Source organism: Ranitomeya variabilis, chromosome 1 (genome assembly GCF_051348905.1).
Source record: "Ranitomeya variabilis isolate aRanVar5 chromosome 1, aRanVar5.hap1, whole genome shotgun sequence".
NCBI classification, from domain to species: Eukaryota; Metazoa; Chordata; class Amphibia; order Anura; family Dendrobatidae; genus Ranitomeya; species Ranitomeya variabilis.
Window position 1 is genome coordinate 456033908 of NC_135232.1, and position 25989 is coordinate 456059896.

Sequence of the window (25989 nt, forward strand, 5' to 3'; positions counted from 1 at the left end):
CCCTTTCCCGAGAACTTTGTAGTTGCTGGGGTCCGACCGCTGGGACCCCCATGATCTCGAGAACCGGCGCTCTAAAGAAGCGATCAATCGTGGGCACTGTGGCGACATTCACACATAGCTCTTCAAATAACGCCTTTAAGAGGAGCGTTGAAGGGCACAACACAGTATAGGAAAATCCACTGATCGGGTGTGAGGGGAGTGTTAAGGTACCGTCACACTCAGCGACGCTGCAGCGATATAGACAACGAGCCGATCGCTGCAGCGTCGCTGTTTAGGTCGCTGTAGAGACGTCAAACACAGCAGCTCCAGAACGATGCAGGAGCGATCCAGTGACGTAGCGGTGACTCACTTATCGTTGTCACAGGTCGTTAGCTCCATGTAAAACATTGCTGACATCGTTGCTTTTGATGTCAAACATGACGATACACGCCGACCTGACGACCAAATAAAGTTCTGGACTTCTAGCTCCGACCAGCGATATCACAGCGGGATCCAGATCGCTGCTGCGTGTCAAACACGACGAGATCGCTATCCAGGACGCTGCAACGTCACGGATCGTTGTCGTTCTCGTTGTAAAGTTGCTGAGTGTGAAGGTACCTTTATAGTCTGTGGGCTGGTGGGGTTTGTGTGGCATTGCTCCTTTTTTGTCCCTGTCCCACCCTGGACAGCTCTGCAGGGAGGCTGCCATACTTTGTACTGGTTTTACTCCCTGCATATTGTGGGGCAGCTGAAGGGTTCAGGTAGCAGTGTCATCGCCCTGTGTTGTTCTGTAGCCCACATCCCCACACTGACTATATACAGTGGGAAACTAAGGGGTAGACAGCAGTTCCTTATGAATAGTAGGGTCAGTGGGTAAATGTGTCTACCTGTTTTACAATGGTATGGCCCAAATGTGAGCTGAGGTAAAACATTGCCAGAAGCTAAGAGGGACCAAGCTTTCTTCTCTCTAGCCTCTGACATGTCCATACACAGGCACTAATGCCCTCACACTTCTGCCAGTATGTACTGCCGTGTGTGTGGCAGTAGTTTTTCTAATAGTCTTATCACACCTGTCTGCCATACTTCCTTGAGGAGGGACGGGAACTAAAGTTGACGTGTTCTAATATTGAAATCCCATTTCCCAGCTCTGGAAATTCACCACTTACGGTTGGAGGATTGGCAGTGATTGCATGGTTTAGAGGAGCACACTTCCATTTATAAGGGGTTGTCCCCGTCAGGCTGGGTTTACAGGAGTGATACCCTCCGTGAGGCTGGAGGTTGTGGTGCGTATACAGAATGTAAACTTCACTCTTGTGAACCCAGCCTACAACTAATTATGTAATGGTGCATATATTACTAATGCAGATGACGTTTGCGTGTGTCGCCATTTCTAATTCATCTATATATTTTACTATATTATACTGCTCTGTAGTAAGCTCCGTTCTGCGCCCATATGTCTGTAGTAAGCTCCGTTCTGCTCCCATATGTCTGTAGTAAGCTCCGTTCTGCTCCCATATCTCTGCAGTATGCTCTGTTCTGCTCCTATATCTCTATAGGAAGCTCTGTTCTGCTCCCATGTCTCTGAAGTAAGCTCGGTTCTGCTCCCTTATCTCTGTAGTAAGCTCGGTTCTGCTCCCATATCTCTGTAGTAAGCTCGGTTCTGCGCCCATATCTCTGGAGTAAGCTTAGTTCTGCTCCCTTATCTATGCAGCAAGCTCCGTTCTGTTCCCATATCTCTGTACCAGTGGGTTTTTAAAGCCTGTTATGTCTGCTGCTTTAATGCAATGGCCAGAGGTAAGCAGGGAAAAGGAGGGCCACCGCAACTCGAGGGCCACTGCCTTGTGATTGCCCCCCAGGCTGAAAAGTGCCAGCCAGCCCCTGCTCTCCTCCACGCACTGGGCACCATATAACTGGTCAAAAAATAAGAAATAAAATAAAAAATAGTCCTATACTCACCCTCGATGTCCCGCGCAGTGTTCCCGCCTCACCGCTGCACGCTGCCGTTCGGTTCCTGTAGCTGGTGTGCGGCGAAGGACCTTGCCGATGACGTCACTGTCCTGTGATTGGTCGTGAGCGGTCATGTGACCGCTCACGTGACCGTGACGTCACGGAAGGCCCTGTGCGCACAGACCAGCTATAGGAAGACGAACGGACGCCGCTTATGAGATGTCTGGGTGAGTATAAGCATTTTTTTATTTTTTTTATTATTTTTAAACATTCTATCTTTTACTATAGATGCTGCATAAGCAGCATCTATAGTAAAAAGTTGGTCACACTTGTCAAACAGTATGTTTGACAAGTGTGACCAACTTGTCAGTCAGTTTTCCAAGCGATGCTACAGATCGCTTGGAAAACTTTAGCATTCTGCAAGCTAATTACGCTTGCAGAATGCTAAAAAAACGCGAAAAAAACGGAAAAAAAACGCAAAAAAAAAAATGCGGATTTCTTGCAGAAAATTTCCGGTTTTCTTCAGGAAATTTCTGCAAGAAATCCGCAACGTGTGCACATGGCCTAAGACAAGCAACACCCCTAAGACCGGACCAATCCGCAGGTGAGTATAATAAAATGTCTTTTTCTTATCTTCTAGGCTGGGTTGGGGGCAGATAAACAGCATTATACAATGGTGACAGGTTCCCTTTAAAACAATTTCACGTTCACATTAATTTTAAAGGGCATTTTTTGTGTGTGAATATACTAAAATGTTAAAAAGTTGGGGTATCTTTCCACACTGGCTCTTTTGACGTAACAGACTAGCAGACTGACATGCAGAAGAAGACAGGAGCAGACAAAGGGAAGAAAGTTACAATAGGAGGAGAGCTGATAAAACTGTTCTCTGTCTACTGCTCTTATCACAACTCATTGCTGCTCTGCTGCTGACATCACCATTAATCACAAATGTCCCTCTTTGTCTTGCTTTAGATTTTGGGGCTCTACAAGAGCTATTATTAGAAAACCTGAAAACGATACATAGTGTACATGTTCTAGTGATTTTATTCCTGCTGAACCAGCACTTTACAGACCGTGACAAAGGAAAGAGATATGGGAATACATCTCCAAGGTGAATTTTTACAGAGCAACAAATATTGGAGTCATTATAAACATTCAGACATGAAATTTCCTGTGTTCATGGTATATGCTAATACTATATACATATATTAGGTTATAGCATTTGAATATATACATATGTATGTGTATGTGTAAATGTGATGTGGTAGGAACCAGCTTATGTCTGACGAATGACATAGTAGTAGGCTGCATTGAGTCCATCAACTGTGCCCCCTTTATGTTTTCCAACAGCATTGGTCACCAATCCATTATTGCATAGGTAACATCATATACCTTTGAATCTTTCTTTGTTGTCTATGCCTGTAACATTATTGCGACCTGAAGAATACCTACCAAGAAGGCATGGAATGTGTAGGCCATGAGGCATATGGTGGAAAGTACAACCCCTGGCAAAAATTATGGAATTACCGGCCTTGGAGGATGTTCATTCAGTTGTTTAATTTTGTAGAAAAAAAGCAGATCACAGACATGGCACAAAACTAAAGTCATTTCAAATGGCAACTTTCTGGCTTTAAGAAACACTAAAAGAAATCAAAAACAATAAATGTGGTAGTCAGTAATGGTTACTTTTTTTTAACCAAGCATAGGGGAAAAATTATGGAATCACTCAATTCTGAGGAAAAAATTTTGGAATCACCCTGTAAAGTTTCATAACCAAAAATAACATCTGCATCAAATTAGATCTGCTTGTCAGTCTGCATCTAAAAATGACAAAAAAAGCAGTAAAGCCGCACCCTATAATTATATAGTCTCTATGGACATCAGGGCGCACGCCAGTGGCGTAACTACAAAGTTATGGGCCCCAGTGCGAACTTCCAAATGGGGCCCCCCCGCCATCAAATTCAATGTAACCCCCATAGAATACAATGCAGCCCCCCTCATAGTATAATGCAGCCCCTCCATACAGGGGCAGTGAGAAAGACACGAGCAAATGGTGATGAGGGGGCAGGGGAGAGGGCACAAGGGGGCAAGGAAGACAGGCACAAGGGGACACATGGGGGCTAGGAGGCAGGGGAGAAGGTTACAAGGGGACTAGTGGGCAAGGGAGACTGACACAAGGGGACAATGGAGACTGACACAAGGGGCACACGGGGACAAGTGGGCAAGGGAGACTGACACAAAGGGCACACGGGGACTAGTGGACAAGGGAGACTGGCACACGGGGACACAGGGACTAGTGTTATGGTCCCAATGGCAGGGGACCTCAGAGATTACCGCAAAGTCTGCAGAACATAAATACTCGCTCATAGGGAAGTGGTAACTAGGCTGACCATATACCTGATCCTAGCGCAAACACTAACAGCAGCCGGGGAACGTGCCTACGTTGATCCTAGACGTCTCGCGCCAGCCGGAGAACTAACTAACCCTATCAGGGAAAATAAGACCTCTCTTGCCTCCAGAGAAAAGACCCCAAAGTAATACAAGCCCCCAACAAATAATAACGGTGAGGTAAGAAGAAAAGACAAACGTAAGAATGAACTAGATTTAGCAAAGAGAGGCCCACTGACTAATAGCAGAATATAGTAAGAAGACTTATATGGTCAGCAAAAAACTCTGCAAAATATCCACGCTGAATATCCAAGAACCCCGAAACCGACTGATGGTGTGGGGGGAGAATATCAGCCCCCTAGAGCTTCCACGATATCAGGAATCACATTTTGTACAAGCTGGACAAAAAAATAAGAATAATGCAAATGATCAAAAGTACGAAAGCAGGACTTAGCTTATCTTGCAAAGAACCAGGACCTGAAGACAGGAGCAAACAGAAGTGAACTGATTACAACGATGCCAGGCACTGGACTGAGAATCCAGGAAGTTTAAATAGCAACACCCATGGTCTAACGAAGCAGGTGAGTACCAACCTGGTAAAAGACAATCCAAGTGCCAAATCACTAGTGACCACAAGAGGGAGCCAAAAGGTATAGTTCACAACAGTACCCCCCCTTTAAGGAGGGGTCACCGAACCCTCACCAAGACCACCAGGGCGACCAGGATGAGCAGCGTGGAAGGCAGGAACCAAATCGGCCGCATGAACATCAGAGGCGGCCACCCAAGAATTATCCTCCTGACCATAGCCCTTCCATTTGACCAAATACTGAAGCCTCCGTCTAGAGAGACGAGAATCCAAGATCTTCTCCACTACGTACTCCAACTCGCCCTCAACCAACACCGGAGCAGGAGGCTCAACAGCAGGAACCACAGGCACAACGTACCGCCGCAACAAAGACCTATGGAACACGTTGTGAATGGCAAACGACACCGGAAGATCCAAACGAAAAGAAACCGGGTTAAGAACTTCCAAAATTTTATAAGGACCAATAAAGTGAGGCTTAAACTTAGGAGAGGAAACCTTCAGAGGGACATACCGAGAAGACAACCAAACCAAATCCCCAACACGAAGTCGGGGGCCCACACCACGGCGGCGGTTGGCAAAACGCTGAGCCTTCTCCTGTGACAACTTCAAGTTGTCCACCACATGATTCCAAATCCGCTGCAACCTATCCACCACGGAATCCACCCCAGGACAGTCAGAAGACTCAACATGACCCGAGGAGAAACGAGGATGAAAACCAGAGTTGCAGAAGAATGGCGAAACCAAAGTAGCGGAACTAGCCCGATTATTAAGGGCAAACTCCGCCAATGGCAAGAAGGTCACCCAATCATCCTGGTCCGCAGAAACAAAACATCTCAAATAAGCCTCCAGTGTCTGATTAGTTCGCTCCGTTTGACCATTAGTCTGAGGATGGAAGGCAGATGAAAACGACAAATCAATGCCCATTTTAGCACAAAAAGATCGCCAGAATCTGGACACAAACTGGGTCCTCTGTCGGACACGATATTCTCCGGAATGCCGTGTAACCGAACCACATTCTGAAAAAACAAAGGAACCAGATCGGAAGAGGAAGGCAACTTAGGCAAGGATACTAAATGGACCATCTTGGAAAAACGATCACACACCACCCAAATGACAGACATTCCTTGAGACACCGGAAGATCAGAAATGAAATCCATGGAAATGTGTGTCCAAGGCCTCTTCGGGACGGGCAAGGGCAGAAGCAACCCGCTAGCACGAGAACAACAAGGCTTAGCCCGAGCACAAGTCCCACAGGACTGCACAAATGACCGCACATCCCGTGACAAGGAAGGCCACCAAAAGGACCTAGCCACCAAGTCTCGGGTACCAAAAATTCCCGGATGCCCTGCCAACACCGAGGAATGAACCTCGGAAATGACTTTGCTGGTCCATTTATCAGGAACAAACAGTCTGTTGGGTGGACAAGAGTCAGGTCTACCAGCCTGAAATCTCTGCAACACACGTCGCAAATCAGGAGATATGGCCGACACGATTACTCCCTCTTTAAGAATACCAGCCGGCTCCGAGACTCCAGGAGAGTCAGGCACCAAGCTCCTAGAAAGAGCATCAACCTTAACATTCTTCGAACCAGGCAGGTACGAGACCACAAAGTCAAAACGAGAGAAAAACAATGACCAACGAGCCTGTCTAGGATTCAGGCGCTTAGCAGACTCGAGATACATCAGATTTTTGTGATCAGTCAAGACCACCACACGATGCTTAGCACCCTCGAGCCAATGACGCCACTCCTCAAATGCCCACTTCATGGCCAACAACTCCCGATTACCAACATCATAGTTCCGCTCAGCAGGCGAAAACTTCCTAGAGAAAAAAGCACATGGTCTCATCACAGAGCAACCAGAGCCTCTCTGCGACAAAGCAGCCCCAGCACCAATCTCAGAAGCATCCACTTCAACCTGAAAGGGAAGTGAGACATCAGGCTGGCACAAAACAGGCGCCGAAGTAAACCGGCGCTTCAGCTCCTGGAAGGCCTCCACGGCTGCAGGAGCCCAATTAGCCACATCAGAACCTTTCTTGGTCATATCCGTCAAAGGTTTAACAACGCTAGAAAAATTAGCGATAAAGCGACGGTAGAAATTAGCAAACCCCAAGAACTTCTGAAGACTCTTAACAGAAGTGGGCTGAGTCCAATCATGAATAGCTCGGACCTTGACTGGGTCCATCTCCACAGCAGAAGGGGAGAAAATAAAACCCAAAAAGGAAACCTTCTGCACTCCAAAGAGACACTTTGAGCCCTTCACAAACAAAGCGTTATCACGCAAAACCTGAAACACCATCCTGACCTGCTTTACATGAGAATCCCAATCATCCGAGAAAACTAGAATATCATCCAGATACACAATCAAAAATTTATCCAGATACTTCCGGAAGATATCATGCATAAAGGACTGAAACACTGAAGGGGCATTAGAGAGCCCAAAGGGCATCACCAAGTATTCAAAATGACCTTCGGGCGTATTGAATGCAGTTTTCCATTCATCTCCCTGCCTAATGCGCACAAGGTTGTACGCCCCACGAAGATCTATCTTGGTGAACCACTTGGCACCCTTAATCCGAGCAAACAAGTCTGACAATAGTGGCAAAGGATACTGAAACTTAACAGTGATTTTATTCAGAAGCCGATAGTCTATACAAGGTCTCAAAGACCCGTCTTTCTTGGCCACAAAAAAGAATCCCGCACCGAGAGGGGAAGAGGATGGACGAATATGCCCCTTCTCCAAAGATTCCTTGACATAAGAACGCATCGCGGCATGCTCGGGTACAGACAAATTAAATAATCGTCCCTTAGGAAATTTACTGCCAGGAATCAAATCTATAGCGCAGTCACAGTCCCTATGAGGAGGAAGAGCATTGGACCTGGACTCACTGAATACATCCTGATAGTCACACAAATACTCAGGAACTTCTGAAGGAATAGAAGCAGCAATAGACACCGGCGGAGAATCGCAATGAATTCCCTGACAACCCCAACTTGACACAGACATAGCCTTCCAATCCAAAACAGGATTATGGGTCTGTAACCATGGCAGACCTAAAACGACCAAATCATTCATTTTATGCAGAACAAGAAAACGAATCACCTCCCGATGTTCAGGAGCCATGCACATGGTCACTTGTGTCCAATACTGCGGTTTATTTTCCGCCAGTGGCGTAGCATCAATTCCTCTGAGAGGAATCGGAACTTTTAAAGGCTCCAGGACAAAACCGCAGCGTTTGGCAAACGACAAGTCCATAAGACTCAGGGCAGCACCTGAATCCACAAATGCCATAACAGGGTAGGAAGACAATGAACAAATTAAAGTCACAGACAAAATAAATTTAGGCTGCAAATTACCAATGGTGACAGGACTGACAACCTTGGTTAGGCGTTTAGAGCATGCTGATATAACATGTGTAGAATCACCACAGTAAAAACACAGCCCATTCTGACGTCTATGATTTTGTCGTTCGGTTCTAGTCAGGATTCTATCACATTGCATTGAGACAGGTGTCTGTTCAGACAACACCGCCAGAGGTTTAGCGGATTTGCGCTCCCGCAAACGCCGATCAATCTGAATAGCCAGCGCCATAGAATCATTCAGACTTGTAGGAATTGTAAAACCCACCATCACATTCTTAATGGCTTCAGAAAGGCCATTTCTGAAATTTGCGGCCAGAACACATTCATTCCATCGAGTAAGCACGGACCACTTCCGAAATTTTTGGCAGTACACCTCAGCTTCATCCTGGCCCTGAGAGATGGCCAGTAGAGCTTTTTCTGCCTGAATTTCAAGATTAGGCTCCTCATAAAGCAATCCGAGCGCCAGAAAAAACGCATCAACATCCGCCAATGCCGGATCTCCTGGCGCTAACGAGAAAGCCCAATCCTGAGGGTCGCCACGCAAGAAGGAGATAACAATTTTTACTTGCTGAGCTGAATCTCCAGACGAACGAGGTTTCAAAGATAGAAACAATTTACAATTATTCCTAAAATTCCTAAATTTAAATCGATCTCCAGAGAACAGCTCAGGAATAGGTATCTTAGGCTCTGACATAGGACTGCTAACAACAAAATCCTGAATGCCCTGCACACGTGCAGCAAGCTGATCCACACTAGTAATCAAGGTCTGAACATTCATGTCTGCAGCAAAGTTTCAAGCCACTCAGAGATAAAGGGGAGGAAGAAAAAAAAACAAACAAAAAAAACTCAGAACTTCTTTTCTTTTAATCCCACTTCAGCAATGCATTAACTATTTATAGGCCTGGCATACTGTTATGGTCCCAATGGCAGGGGACCTCAGAGATTACCGCAAAGTCTGCAGAACATAAATACTCGCTCATAGGGAAGTGGTAACTAGGCTGACCATATACCTGATCCTAGCGCAAACACTAACAGCAGCTGGGGAACGTGCCTACGTTGATCCTAGACGTCTCGCGCCAGCCGGAGAACTAACTAACCCTATCAGGGAAAATAAGACCTCTCTTGCCTCCAGAGAAAAGACCCCAAAGTAATACAAGCCCCCAACAAATAATAACGGTGAGGTAAGAAGAAAAGACAAACGTAAGAATGAACTAGATTTAGCAAAGAGAGGCCCACTGACTAATAGCAGAATATAGTAAGAAGACTTATATGGTCAGCAAAAAACTCTGCAAAATATCCACGCTGAATATGCAAGAACCCCCAAACCGACTGACGGTGTGGGGGGAGAATATCAGCCCCCTAGAGCTTCCAGCGATATCAGGAATCACATTTTGTACAAGCTGGACAAAAAAATAAGAATAATGCAAATGATCAAAAGTACGAAAGCAGGACTTAGCTTATCTTGCAAAGAACCAGGACCTGAAGACAGGAGCAAACAGAAGTGAACTGATTACAACGATGCCAGGCACTGGACTGAGAATCCAGGAAGTTTAAATAGCAACACCCATGGTCTAACGAAGCAGGTGAGTACCAACCTGGTAAAAGACAATCCAAGTGCCAAATCACTAGTGACCACAAGAGGGAGCCAAAAGGTATAGTTCACAACAGACTAGTGGGCAAGGGAGACTGACACACGGGGAATAGTGGGCAAGGGAGACTGATACAAGGGGACACACGGGGACAAGCACAAGGGGACAAGGGAGACAGGCACAAGGGGACACACAGGGACTAGTGGGCAAGAGACTGACACAAGGGGACAAGGGATACAAGCACAAGGGGACACACAGGGACAAGTGGGAAAGGGAGACTGACACACAGGGACTAGTGGGCAAAGGAGACTGACAAGCACAAGGGGACATAAGAGACAGGCACATGGGGACACACAGGGACTAATAGGCAAGGGAGACTGGCACATGGGGACACAAGCATAAGGGAGACAGGCTCAAGGGGACACACGGCCCCCTAACCTGCCAGAGCCGCTTGCAGCTGCGACCGTGGTAGTTACGCCGCTGCCTCACACACACACATACTACAGATATCACACACACACACACACACATCAGTTATCACACGCACACACACACACACTACAGATATCACACACACATATACTACAGAGATCACACACACACACACACACACACACTACAGATATCACACACACATATTAGTTATCACACACACAATACAGATATCACACACACACATCATACTACAGATATCACACACACACACTACAGATAATCACACACACACACACACATACATCATATTACAGATATCACACACATACTAGTTATCACACACACACTACAGATATCACACACACACACATCATACTACAGATATCACACACACACACATACTACAGTTATCACACACACACACACACACACACACACACACACACACACACATATGACGTCATCGCGCACCCGCAGTGTCAGAGGCAGAGCGGGGAATGATGGGAGAGGGAGCATCTGTAGACGCTCTCTCCTCCGTCATTCCATTCAACTGTACCGGCGTCATAGACGCCGGTATAGTTGAATGCGACGGCAGGGGGGGTGAGTCGGCGGCGGCGGGGGGAGGCGGATCGAGCGGCCCATGACTGGCACCGGCTCTTCTGGCATTTGCCAGAAGTGCCCGATGGCCAGTCCGGCCCTGCTCTGACCTGCCGGCCCCCTGACCTGCCGGGCCCAGTCGCAATGGCGACTGCTGCAACCGCGGTAGTTACGCCCCTGTCCATACTGTACAATGGCCACACATAGTGCTCTATACTGTACAATGGCCACACATGATGCTCCATACTGTACAATGGCCACACATGATATTGCCTACAGTATAATGGCCACACATAGTTACTCCTACACACGCGGCTGAGCTCCGTACACATTGCACATGCGGCTCCCCTCCGTACACCTCGTACACACACGGCTCCGCTCCGTACACCTTGCACACACGGCTCCGCTCCGTATACCTCGTACACACATGGCTCCGCTCCGTACACCTCGTACACACACGGCTACGCTCCGTACACCTCGTACACACACGGCTACGCTCCGTACACCTCGTACACACACGGCTACACTCCGTACACCTTGCACACACGGCTCCGCTCTGTACACCTCATACACACGCGGCTCCGCTCCGTACACCTCATACACACCCACTCCGCTCCATACACCTCGTACACACCCAGCTCCGCTCCGTACACCTCGTACACACCCGGCTCCGCTCCGTACACCTCGTACACACCCGGCTCCGCTCCGTACACCTCGTACACACCCGGCTCCGCTCCGTACACCTCGTACACACCCGGCTCCGCTCCGTACGCCTCGTACACACCCGGCTCCGCTCCGTACGCCTCGTACACACATGGCTCCGCTCCGTACACCTCATACACACACGGCTCCGCTCTATACACCTCATACACACACTGCTCTGCTACATCCACACAAACCCCTCCTGACCTCACACAAAAGCTTTACCCTCCTCCAGCACGATGACAACCAGCACTGCACTACAGTCCTGCACTACACGGAAGCCCTTGATCATGTGACTCCGACTCCTCCCCTCCTGTGACCTCATCACAGGTCCTGTGCGCACAGAGCAGCTGCAGCCATAGTTGTGGTGTGCGGCTCTGTGCGGTGGAGGGGCTCTGCTGCGGGACAAGTGCAGTCCCACCCGTGATCGCGCATGCACTGAGAGAGTGCACGCGCACCAGGGCCTGTAAAGAAGATTTATTTAAAGGGCCGGCTGCCCATTTTGTAGCTCAGAGTTCTTAGGGGCCCGCCCAGTCTGCTGGACTGGGTGGGCCCCTAAGCACTGTGGGCCCCGTCGCAATTGCGACCCCTGCGACCGCGGTAGTTACGCCCCTGGCGCACGCTCTCACCAGGGGGTCCATCCCAGATAGAACATCCAAATCCAAACTGAAGAAAAGGACAGCGCCACACCAGATAGTGAAAAGCAGCTCACATATTTATTCTGCCTCCTGCGGCAACATTTCGGTCCGAAGACCTTTGTCAAGCCCAGTACACAGCATTTCAACCACCATTATATACCCATAAGCCCTCCCCTTTAATTAACCATCTACCAATAGAAATACAATAGAAAAACATACATAACACAGTTCACATATACACATAAAAAACAATTGTACATGAGTAGTAATCATTGTACCACCCCTTCTAACATAGATCAACTAACCCTGATCCCTCTTTTGCATACATCTTATTACCAAAACACACAGATGAAATCCCAGTACATAGAATGTAAACAAACCGTGTCCCACCTATCGGAGCACCTTTAAATATGTCCTTAATGCTGTGCTGAAACCTATAATAGAATATAATATACCTAAAAGGGAAAACATTATAGTGCCCTAGAATATTAAATTAAATGATTAATATTCTAGGGCACTATAATGTAATATGTAAATGTGATTTTTCATTTGCATATTGTGATGTATATATTATTAAATGATTGGGAGGGATGTGTTTTCCCTTTTAGGTATATTATATTCTATTATAGGTTTCAGCATAGCATTAAGGACATATTTAAAGGTGCGATTATTTAAGTCATGTGTGCCATTACCATATATATGGAGGATTGAAGAAGGCTTTCTGGACATGCATAACACCGTTCTATCGGTTATCTGGAGGTACGATTTGTGATTTCAGACATACACATCATTGTTTTGCTATGTATCGACGCTGAATGCAGGAGTGTTGAGGAGGAGTTCCGGACATGCGCACTATTGACCTGTTTCCCCACTGCGGACATTGACTGAAAAGATATGTGTGCGCAAGGACATCTCCGGATTTATGAGCCTTATGGACATGCGCACTAATATGTGGGACTTTGCCTCCTATAAGCAGAATCTTGCCGGCGACATGCGCAGTTGGGATTACTATTCGGACTGGGGAGGTGTTTGCTGGACCTGTGCAGTGTGATACATATCACATGGGGATGATGCGTTCACATGACCTGTAACCTGGCGATATGATTGGATGATATCCTTCATGAACACGCCTGTGGGAGTATCTGGGTACTATGGTAACTGCCAAAGCATTGCTCCGATAGGTGGGACACGGTTTGTTTACATTCTATGTACTGGGATTTCATCTGTGTGTTTTGGTAATAAGATGTATGCAAAAGAGGGATCAGGGTTAGTTGATCTATGTTAGAAGGGGTGGTGCAATGATTACTACTCATGTACAATTGTTTTTTATGTGTATATGTGAACTGTGTTATGTATGTTTTTCTATTGTATTTCTATTAGTAGATGGTTAATTAAAGGGGAGGGCTTATGGGTATATAATGGTGGTTGAAATGCTGTTTACTGGGCTTGACAAAGGTCTTCGGACCGAAACGTTGCCGCAGGAGGCAGAATAAATATGTGAGCTGCTTTTCACTATCTGGTGTGGCGCTGTCCTTTTCTTCAGTTTGGATTTGCATCTAAAAACGAGTGATCACCCCTTGGAGAGCTGTTGCACCAAGTGGACTGACCTGAATCATGGCTCCAGCACGAGAGATGTCAATTGAAACAAAGGAGAGGATTATCAAACTCTTAAAAGAGGGTAAATCATCACGCAATGTTGCAAAAGATGTTGGTTGTTCACAGTCAGCTGTGTCTAAAATCTGGACCAAATACAAACAACATGGGAAGGTTGTTAAAGGCAAGCATACTGGTAGACCAAGGAAGACATCAAAGCGTCAAGACCGGAAACTTAAAGCAATATGTCTCCTAAACAGGAAATGCACAACAAAACAAATGAGGAACGAATGGGTGGAAACTGGAGTCAACATCTGTGATCGAACTGTAAGAAACCGCCTAAAGGAAATGGAATTTACATACAGAAAAGCTAAATGAAAGCCATCATTAACACCTAAACAGAAAAAAAACAAGGTTACAATGGGCTAAGGAAAAGCAATTGTGGACTGTGGATGACTGGATGAAAGTCATATTCAGTGATGAATCGCAAATCTGCATTGGGCAAGGTGATGATGCTTTGTTTGGTGCCGTTACAATGAGATTTATAAAGATGACTGCCTGAAGAGAACATCCAAATTTCCACAGTCATTGATGATATGGGGCTGCATGTCAGGTAAAGGCACTGGGGAGATGGCTGTCATTAGATCTTCAATAAATGCACAAGTTTATGTTGATATTTTGGACATTTTTCTTATCCCATCAATTGAAAGGATGTTTGGGGATGATGAAATCATTTTTCAAGATGATAATGCATCCTGCCATAGAGCAAAAACTGTGCAAACATTCCTTGAAAAAAGACACATAAGGTCAATGTCATGGCCTGTAAATAGTCCGGATCTCAATCCAATTGAAAATCTTTGGTGGAAGTTGAAGAAAATGGTCCATGACAAGGCTCCAACCTGCAAAGCTGATCTGGCAACCGCAATCAGAGAAAGTTGGAGCCATATTGATGAAGAGTACTGCTTGACACTCATTAAGTCCATGCCTCAGAGACTGCAAGCTGTTATAAAAGCCAGAGGTGGTGCAAAATACTAGTTATGTGTTGGAGTGTTTTTTTTGTTTGTTTGTTTTTTCATGATTCTCTAAATTTTTTCCTCAGAATTGAGTGATTCCATAATTTTTCCCCTATGCTTGTTTAAAAAGAGTAACCATTACTGACTACCACATTTTTGTTCTTGATTTCTTTTAGTGTTTCTTAAAGCCAGAAAGTTGCCATTTGAAATGACTTTAGTTTTGTGCCATGTCTGTGATCTGCTTTTTTTCTACAAAATTAAACAACTGAACGAACATCCTCCAAGGCCGGTGATTCCATAATTTTTGCCAGGGGTTGTAGTCTGGTACTGAACATACCTCCTTTTTATAGGTGACATTCAGTTCTATACTAAGTTATAAAATTCATATCCATGTTTGTTTAGAAACACATTGTATTCCTATGTAGAGATGTCATCAGATCAGAATCCTATACTGGACACATGGCAGAGCTTTCAGTGAGGCACATTCTGGGTTTTACAATTGGGCCCTATGATTCACTTCTTCTTCCATGTAAATGATGAAATCTCTAAGTGCTTTTAAATGGCAAAAATAGCTGAAAACCCTATTTATATGACTGATGGATTAGAACCGTAGGTACGGTAAGAAACATGAATATGATAGAATGAGATGACATATAGGAAGTAAAGCTGTCAATTGGGCAGTTGTCCCCTCAGTCTCTGCTTGCACATGAAGGCAGCCATCAAGACAATCTTGAAGGAGATCTGCACCATGCCTTCTCTTTAATTATGCAAACATCAATCCTCCCTGTAGTAGACCCCTATCGTAAATCTGCAGCTTCTGAGGCTTTTCACCACAGGATGAATGTGTCTCCTCCTCAGAGCCTGAAGCTGATGGCACTCCAATGACTCAAAGGCTCTAGGACTGTGTAATGTTTGTCATAATGTCTTCCTACTGTGTCAGAATTAGATGAGGCAGTGATTTGGTGTCCTAACTAATTTGTCATGATTTTCCTTGACATGAAGTATCATACTTTGGGGCATATGCTTATTGCAAAGCTAATTGCATAAATATGGTGTGTGATAGATTTATAATACAGTACCTTTAGCTAAATTAGGCAGTGGCACTGTTCACATTTTGGATGTATACCTTTGCCAGAAAGCTTCAATGTTCCATTGTCTAGGTGTACAGTGGCAGATGTTGGCCAAAGGCTTCCCTGTTAAAAAAAAATAAAGATATGTCTGCATAGGAATCACATTCAACACTGTATATTCATGTACAGTATATACTTAAAGAGAAAAGTATACCGAATATTGAAAACTGAGGCTAAACGGACAAACTTGACTGAAGGAGAGTTTACGGATACACTGACTGTGCACTGCAAATCCATTGTGAACATAGCCTAAAGGCTGAGTCACACATAACGATATCGTTAACGATATCGTTGCAACGTCACGCTTTTGGTGACTTAGCAACGATCCCGCTAACGATCTCGTTATGTGTGACAGCGACCAACGATCAGGCCCCTGCTGGGAGATTGTTGGTCGATGGGAATGATCAGGACCTTTTTTTGGTCGCTGATCACCCGCTGTCATCGCTGGATCGGCGTGTGTGACGCCGATCCAGCGATGTGTTCACTTGTAACCAGGGTAAATATAGGGTTACTAAGCGCAGGGCCGCGCTTAGTAACCCGATATTTACCCTGGTTACCATTGTAAAAGTTAAAAAAAAACAGTACATACTCACATTCTGATGTCTGTCATGTCCCCCGGCATCCACAGGGTTAAAACTGCTTTCGGCAAGAGCGCTGCTAATATGCATGCGCTACTGCCGAGAGCTTCCCTGCACTGAATGTGTCAGCGCCGGCAGTAACAGCGGTGACGTCACCGCTGTGCTCTGCTTTACGGCCGGCGCTGACACAGTCAGTGCAGGGAAGCTCTTGGCAGCAGCGCATGCATATTAGCAGCGCTCTTGCCGAAAGCAGTTTTAACCCTGTGGACGCCGGCGGGGGACGTGACAGACATCAGAATGTGAGTATGTAGTGTTTTTTTTTTTTACTTTTACAATGGTAACCAGGGTAAATATCGGGTTACTAAGCGCGGCCATGCACTTAGTAACCCGATGTTTACCCTGGCTACCCGGGTGCTGCAGAGGGACTTCGGCATCGTTGAAGACAGTTTCAACGATGCCGAAGTCCTTCCCCTGATCGTTGGTCGCTGGAGAGAGCGGTCTGTGTGACAGCTCCCCAGCGACCACACAACGACTTACCAACGATCATGGCCAGGTCGTATCGCTGGTCGTGATCGTTGGTAAGTCGTTTAGTGTAACGGTACCTTAAAACATATTAGAACCTCATTATCTTTTTTCCAGCACTAAATTTGAGATTGCCAAGGACTAGCTGTACCTGAAGACATCTTCTCAATTTATAAACCATAAATGCTCATTCATTTGCATTGACGCAGTTGCTTATACAGTATAATGGTGGACTAAGATTTACCAGATGATGAACCACTTTTAGAAGCCATATGCAGTCATGCCAAAAATGTTGGCACCCTTGAAATTGTCCCAGAAAATTATTGCAATTACACATGTTTTGTTTATAAATATGTTTATTTCCTTTGTGTATATTAGAACAACACAAAAAAAACAACAGAAAAAAGGCAAATTTCACACAAAAATGCCAAAAAAGGGGAGGACAAAATTGTTGGCACCTTTACAAAATTGTGGGTAAACAACTTTGTTTCAAGCATGTGGTGCTTGTTCAAACTCACTTGTGGCAAGTAGCAGGTGTGGGCAATATGAAAATCACACCTGAAACCAAATAAAAAGGGGAGAAGTTGACTCAAAATTTGCATTGTATGTGTGTATGCCACAGTAAGTATGGAGAACCGAAAGAGGAGAAGAGAACTGTCTGATGACTTGAGTATAGTGACTATAGTGATGAGCGAACGTGCTTGGACAAAGTCTTATCCGTGCATGCTTGGGTTTGATCCAAGCATCTGGGAGTGCTAGTATATTATGTTCCAGTCTCTATGGCTACATAATTTTTGGCTGTTAGACAGCCTCAACACATGTGAGTGTTGCCTGTTTGTTACGCAATCCCCACATGTGTTGAGCCTGTCTAACAGTCGAACATAGAGACTCGAACATTATATATGAGCACTTTTAGATGCTCAGATAAGAGGTTATCTGAGCATATTCACTCATCACTACTTGAGAACCAAAATTGTTGAAAAATATCAACAATATCAAATATCAAAAATATCAACAATCTCAATTGTACAAGCCCATCTCCAGAGACCTTGAAGTTTCTTTGTCCATGATGTGCAATATAATCAAGAAGTATTTAACCCATGGAATTGTAGCTAATCTCCCTGGATGTGGACAGCAGAGAAAAATTGAAAGGTTGCAACGCATGATAGTCTGGATGGTGGGTGGCGAAGCAGCCCCAATCAAGTTTCAAAGAAATTCAAGCTGCCCTGCAGGCTCAGGGTGTATGAGTGTCAGCACGAACTATCCTTCATCATTTGAATGAAATGAAATGCTATTGCAGTAGACACAGGAGGATCCCACTGCTGTCACAGATAAATTAAAAAGCTAGACTGCCGATTGACAAAATATAATTGAGTGTGAGGACACAGGGGTCAGTGGGTGCCCTAGTCCTCTAGCCGAAACAGCAAAGACCAGGGAACATCCCGCCAAACGCCCGCTTTCTTTTTACCATGGGCGTAATACTACTCAAACAACACAGGGTGAGGGTAAACAGTGTGGCATTACTTTATTGAACCACAAAAGAGGAAAATAACACATAGAACAGTCCCAACAAAAATACCCAAGATGGTACACATTACAGAGTCTCTCTGTTCTGCTGACTTGCCGGGATAAGATTAACTGTGACTTCAGAGCTTCCAGGGCCAACTAGCCCACCTGTGGCATACACAGAGAGGAGGTAATGACAAGCATAGGAAGCTGACAGTCCATTGAGGTACAAGGCCAGTTGACCTGAGGGTCACAACTTGGCTTCTCAAAACATCTCCATGGAGTCAGGTGACCGGTGGTTCCCATTCCTGGGTTTCCCAAACGTATCCATGGGGCTCAGGTGACTGATGGGTCCAAATCATGACTACTCCAAATGTATCCATAGTTCAGTGATAGTCAATAGAGCAGGTCTGTATCCTTTCAGCTGGGGCCGTGGTTCTCCTAAACTGACATCCTGTAGAATGTCAAATCGTCAAATTGTTGTCCCTCGTGATGGAGCCATAATGTCTTGGCTGTTGTCTTGTAAAGAGTCTTTGGTTCTTTGTTACAGAGCCATATATCCTTTTTATATTTAACAACAAATTGTCAACTTACAAGTCTATATTACAGGCTTACATGAACAAAAGTGTGTTTTCTTGACCAACCAGAAAGAAACACATACATTCAAAAGTCAACATATAGATAACAGTCTACTCCTCCTGACTTGCTGAAAATAGATGTCTGGTTAATTATGATAAAATGCTGTGTCCTCACAGTAAGTAAGCCAAAATCCCTCAAGGAAAGCACCTTTTAGATAGATGAGACCAAGATAGAGGTGTTTGGTAAAACACATCATTCTACTGTTTAAGAAAAAGGGAATGATGCCTACAAAGAAAAGAACACAATACCTACAGTCAAATATGGTGGAGAATCAAAGATGTTTTGGGGTTCTTTTGTTGCTTTGTGCCCTGGGTACCTTGACCGTGTGCAAGGCATCACGAAATTAGAAGATTACCAAAGCATTTGGGGTCACACTGTAGTGCACAGTGTTAGAAAGCTGGGTTTGCCTCGTAGGCCATGGGTCTTACAGCAGGAAAATGACTCCAAAGAAACAAAAGAAGCACCAAGAAATAGATTGAAGCAAAGTGCTGGAGAGTTCAGAAGTGGCCAGCAATGGATCAGGATCTACAACCCATTGAACACCTGTGGAGTGATCTTTAAATTGCTGTTGGGAGAAGGCACCCTTCAAAATGAGAGACCTGGAGCTATTTTCAAAAGAAGAGTTGTCCAAAATTCCAATTGTGAGATCTAAGGAGCTTGTTGATGGTTATAGGAAGCAATTGATTGCAGTTATTTATTCCAACGGGTGTACAACCAAATATTAATTTGAGGCTACCAACACTTTTGGGGTTTTGTGAGAAATTATATTCAATTTGCCTGATTTCTCTGTTGTTTTGTGTTGTTCCAATACACACAAAGAAAATAAACATGTCTATAGCAAAACAAGTTTAATTGCAATAATTTTCTGGGAGAAATACTTAATTTTCTGGAACAATTTCAAGGGTGCCAACACTTTCATCCATGACTGTATATAATGATTTCAAAAGGATACATTCATATTGTGAGAAAGCCTAAATGATTCTTAATTACCGTTTTGTTTTGTCAATGCCCTACATTGTTCCTTCACTGTGATTCTTAATGACAAATGCGCAGGATTCAAGTGTCCTATTCCCACTGTGAAACCAGTTCAAGACCAGGAGGAGGGAAATCTCTTTTTCATACATGTGGTTTAAAGAGCAGTTATTTTTTCTCTCGTGCTGATAAGCAAGTCGTTTTTGTCTTTTTTTTGTGATACATGGGGCTTCATTTTTATATCCCTGTCATATTTTCTCTTTTTCTTTTGCTGATATCAGACAATATCGGTGGGAAAATAAGAGAAATAAATATTATTTTTCAGATTATATATATATACTAGCTGTACTACCCGGCTTCGCCCGGGTTAATGACTGCTGTTAGCAAAATAGAATGTGTTAACAAAAATTTATTCTGCACACAAAAACCACAAAACAAATAGATAGAAATGTAATTATTAAAAGGCAAAAACTAAGCAAATAGAAGCATTTCACAACATATATTAGCTTTGTTATACTGAGAATGTCTTTGTTGCCTATATTAACCAATCAGAGCTCAGGTTAATTAACTGTAGCAAAATAGAAGCTGAGCTGTGATTGGTTGCTATTGGCAGCCTGATAAATCCCCAGCCAACAGGAAGCCCTCCCCCCTGGCAGTATATATTAGCTCACACATACACATAATAGACAGGTCATGTGACTGACAGCTGCCGTATTTCCTATATGGTACATTTGTTGCTCTTGTAGTTTGCTTATTAATCAGATTTTTATTTTTGAAGGACAATACCAGACTTGTGTGTGTTTTAGGGCGAGTTTTATGTGTCAAGTTGTGTGTGTTGAGTTGCGTGTGGCGACATGCATGTAGCGACTTTTGTGAGATGAGTTTTGTGTGGCGACATGCGTGTAGCAACATTTTGTGTGTTGAGTTGCATGTGACAGGTTAGTGTAGCAAGTTGTGTGCAGCAAGATTTGTGCATGGCGAGTTTTGCGCGTGGCGAGTTTTATGTGTGGTGCATTTTGAGTATGTGCAAGTTTTGTGTGAGGCAACTTTTGCATGTGGTGCAACTTTTGTACATGTGGCAATTTTTCTGTGTGTGCAAGTTTTGCATGAGGTGAGTTTTCCATGAGGTGAGTTTTGCACGTGTGGCGAGTTTTGCGTGAGCCTAGTTTTGCATATGGCGAGTTTTGCATGTAGCGAGTTTTGAGTGGTGACTTTTGTGTTTCGACTTTTATGTGGCGAGGTTGGTGTGTGTGTGTGGTGAAATGTGTGCTGAGGGTGGTATATGTGTTCAAGCACGTGGTAGTGTGTGGCGCATTTTGTGTTTGTGTTCATATCCCCGTGTGTGGTGAGTATCCCATGTCGGGGCCCCACCTTAGCAACTGTACGGTATATACTCTTTGTCGCCATCGCTCTCATTCTTTAAGTCCTCATTGTTCACATCTGGCAGCTGTCAATTTTCCTCCAACACTTTTCCCTTCACTTTTTCCCCATTATGTAGATAGGAGCAAAATTGTTTGGTGAATTGGAACGCGCGGGGTTAAAATTTCACCTCACAACATAGCCTATGACGCTCTCGGGGTCCAGACGTGTGACTGTGCAAAATTTTGTGGCTGTAGCTGCGACGGTACAGATGCCAATCCCGGACATACACACATACATACATACACACATTCAGCTTTATATATTAGATATACCTGTATGTAATCTCCTGTATATAGTATATACCTGTGTGTCATCTCACCTATATATAGTATATATCTGTGTGTCATCTCCTGTATATAGTATATACCTGTATGTCATCTCCTCCTATACATAGCATATACCTGTGTCATCTCCTCCTGTATATACTATATACCTGTAGGTAATCTGCTCCTGTATATAGTATATACCTGTGTGTCATCTCCTCCTGTATATAGTATATACCTGTATGTCATCTCCTCCTGTATGTAGTATGTACCTGTATGTCATCTCCTCCTCTATATAGTATATACCTGTGTGTCATCTCTCCTGTATATAGTATATATCTGTGTGTCATCTCCTCCTGTATATAGTATATACCTGTGTGTCATCTCCCCTGTAAATAGTATATACCTGTGTGTCATCTCCTGTATATAGTATATAGCTGTATGCCATCTCCTCCTGTATTAGCCCTCGTTCACACGTTATTTGGTCAGTATTTTTACCTCAGTATTTGTAAGCTAAAATGGCAGCCTGATAAATCCCCAGCCAACAGTAAGCCCACCCCCTGGCAGTATATATTAGCTCACACATACACATAATAGACTGGTCATGTGACTGACAGCTGCCGGATTCCTATATGGTACATTTGTTGCTCTTGTAGTTTGTCTGCTTATTAATCAGATTTTTATTTTTGAAGGATACCAGACTTGTGTGTGTTTTAGGGCGAGTTTCGTGTGTCAAGTTGTGTGTGTTGAGTTGCGTGTGGCGACATGCATGTAGGGACTTTTGTGAGATGAGTTTTGTGTGGCGACATGCGTGTAGCAACTTTTTGTGTGTCGAGTTGCATGTGACAGGTTAGTGTAGCAAGTTGTGTGCAGCAAGTTTTGCGCATGGCGAGTTTTGCGCGTGGCGAGTTTTATGTGTGGTGCCTTTTGAGTATGTGCAAGTTTTGTGTGAGGCAACTTTTGCATGTGTTGCAACTTTTGTGCATGTGGCAATTTTTCTGCGTGTGGCAATTTTTCTGCGTGTGCAAGTTTTGCGTGTGGCGAGTTTTGCACGTGTGGCGAGTTTTGCATGTGGAGAGTTTTGCGCGTGGCGAGTTTTGAGCGGCGACTTTTGTGTTTCTACTTTTATGTGGCGAGGTTGGTGTATGTGTGGTGAAATGTGCACTGAGGGTGGTATATGTGTTCGAGCACGTGGTAGTGTGTGGCGCATTTTGTGTGTGTGTTCATATCCCCGTGGTGGTGTGATTATCCCATGTTGGGGCCCCACCTTAGCAACTGTACAGTATATACTCTTTGGTGCCATCGCTGTCATTCTTTAAGTCCCCCTTGTTCACATCTGGCAGCTGTTAATTTGCCTCCAACACTTTTCCTTTCATTTTTTCCCCATTATGTAGATAGGGGCAAAATTGTTTGGTGACTTGGAAAGCGCGGGGTTAAAATTTCACCTCACAATATAGCTTTGACGCTCTCAGGGTCCAGACGTGTGACTGTGCAAAATTTTGTGCCTGTAGCTGCGACGCCTCCAACACTTTTCCTTTCACTTTTTCCCCATTATGTAGATAGGGGCAAAATTGTTTGGTGAATTGGAAAGCGCGGGGTTAAAATTTCACCTCACAACATAGCCTATGACGCTCTCGGGGTCCAGACGTGCGACTGTGCAAAATTTTGTGGCTGTAGCTGCTACGGTTCAGATGCCAATCCCGGACATACATACATACATACATACATACACACACACACACATTCAGCTTTATATATTAGATATATATATATATATATATATATATATATATATATATATATATTTTTTTTTTATTTTTTTTTTCCAGATATTTTCAGATATTAAACTCATTTAGTTTTTTTTTTTTTTTTTAATGAGGGTGAGGCTAGTAACAGGGATTTGAATTGACAGTGGCATATTTATTTTTTTCATTTTTTTTGAGTATTAGTATTGTTTTATTTTTCATTTATTTTACACATTGTGCCCCCTATAGTCTCATAAAAGATGTTTTGGGGTTCATTTCAATATTTCAATATTTTTATTTTCATCTTATTTCCTCTGTAACTGGGGATGGCATATTAACCCCAGTTACATATATTAGTTACAAGGGAAATGCATGCTTGTTGGTTGCATAGCAGATCTGTCTGGGTCTTCTATGACCTGGCAGCTCCTGTTCACTTACTATACACAGTGATTAAATGAATGTTACGTATGGAGGAGGAAGCATTGTTAATTAAATGTGTTGCTAAAAAGCATAATTCTGATGGCCATAAGTACTGCCGGAGTCTGAGCTAGTGTGTGTTTGCTGGGTTCTTTAAGCATCAGTTTATTGTCTAACATACTGTTTAACAGTATAACACCCAGTGTTTCTGTGAACTTCTAAAAACTCCTTTATAATAAACAATTTATTTTTAAAACCACTGCTGGCTATGATTTTATATTGACTTTGCTAAATTCTTATTGTGTTTACTGGCCTCCTTCTATCACACGCACTTTTTCCAGAAATACCCCTTAGCGATATAATAATGAGTCATCAGTCATTTCTATTCAAGCCTCAGCATTAAAGTCTCTCGGAGCAGGGAAATTCCTATGTGTCCTGAAAAATGCTGTCTACAGTTCCTCTAATTAGCAGTGGTGGATACCTGCTAGTTGCTACCATGGCTTTAATTATGAGGTTTACCTTGCTTTTTATATTAAATAAAAGCTTTGCACCTGAAATACAAGAATTAATTACATTAATCCTATTTGTTAGATTATTTCAGTAGATATAGCACAATGGGTTCTTAATGAATTAATACATGGACCATGTACTGTTTATTCCTAGTAAGAAAGTTCATGTTTCTAGTCTGGTGATTCTTGCATGCCCAAACTGCAGCATGAATCAGGGACAGGCTTCCTAATTACTGACTACTGACACCTATGTTTTAGTCTCAAACCCTGGAGTATTTCACATAAGTTATATTTTTATTGGGTTTTCCATTTTTTAGAAAGATGGATGGCAAACGTTGCATGTGTTGTAAAATAACAAAATTAGACAGTACTCATCCTCCACGGGTCCAGTGCTGATTCTTGGCCAATGTTCTGGTCTTAGTGTTTTGGCATCAGTGGTGGTGGTGTCATGTTGATAGCTCACGTCACCTCTGCAGGCAATCACTGAGCTCAGCAGCTTGGTCGAGGTAGATATATCCAGTGGCTGAGCTCTGTGATTAGCTGCAGCAATGATATGAGCTGTCAATATGACATCGCAGACGTAGCCAAAACACAGCGACCTGACCAGTGGAGCGTCTACACGGCTGATTTGGACTATTTTTTTAACATGACATGTCAGACGGACATATTTTCTAAAAGAGAACAGGAGCCAGGAACCGGGAGATTAGTCATCCAGATGGGTCCATGGACTGATAAGCCTGTCCCTATAGAGAAATAGGGAGAAATCAAGGAGAGCCTGGCGCATCCATCAGTGATAGATCTCCCTGTACCTGGCTCCTGTTTATACTATATTTTCTCTGGAAGTATTCATTCAGATGTCCATTTTTCATTTTTTGCATTCCATCCATTTTTATCAGGGACAGAACACACATCGAATTATAATCTATAAGATTGTTCACATGTCCAAGAGTCCACAAAAAACCTAAAAACCTGAGAAGTTTGCTCTTTCATCCAAATCATTGAAACGTGCCCCTTCTAATCAATGGGTCAATAAAAAAGAGAAGTATAGCATATGAATATTAGCTGTTTTTCATCGAGTGCTGTCTGTATTTAATCAGGATGTTTTTTTTGGCATATGAAAAAAGCCACAAAGTTAAGAAAAATGGACGCATAGAACAAAAATGGATGAAAATTGGATTCATCACACTGATGGACACCAGAAAAAATAGAAAACTGAAAGAGGCTTGGAACATAGATGCATGCAATTAGGAAACCTGCCCATGATTCCTGTTGCTAAAGATTGGACGGCTTGTATCACATGACAGTTTCCCTTTAATATGGGATTTAGACACACACAGATTACTGAATAATTAGGCCGATCTTACCGATTATTGCATTTGTCTGTGTTGGCCATTTATAACGATAGATATTATGCTGTGATGGTCTATGATCTCATTATATACTAAATTAATCTATTGC

The 25989-nt window shown here is 43.8% G+C and overlaps 1 long non-coding RNA gene across 2 annotated transcripts in view; it reads right to left on the minus strand.

Annotated features, from left to right (window-relative positions):
• Positions 1-25989, minus strand: part of LOC143774923 (uncharacterized) — a 32662-nt gene extending 6673 nt beyond the window's left edge. Inside the window, exons 1-2 of one of the 2 annotated variants that reach the window (XR_013215628.1) lie at positions 25896-25989; positions 15908-16021 (exon numbers count right to left, since the gene is read on the minus strand). This is a non-coding gene — a long non-coding RNA (uncharacterized LOC143774923). The remainder of the gene's footprint in view (positions 1-15907; positions 16022-25895) is intronic. The other variant, XR_013215588.1, reaches the window with a different exon arrangement.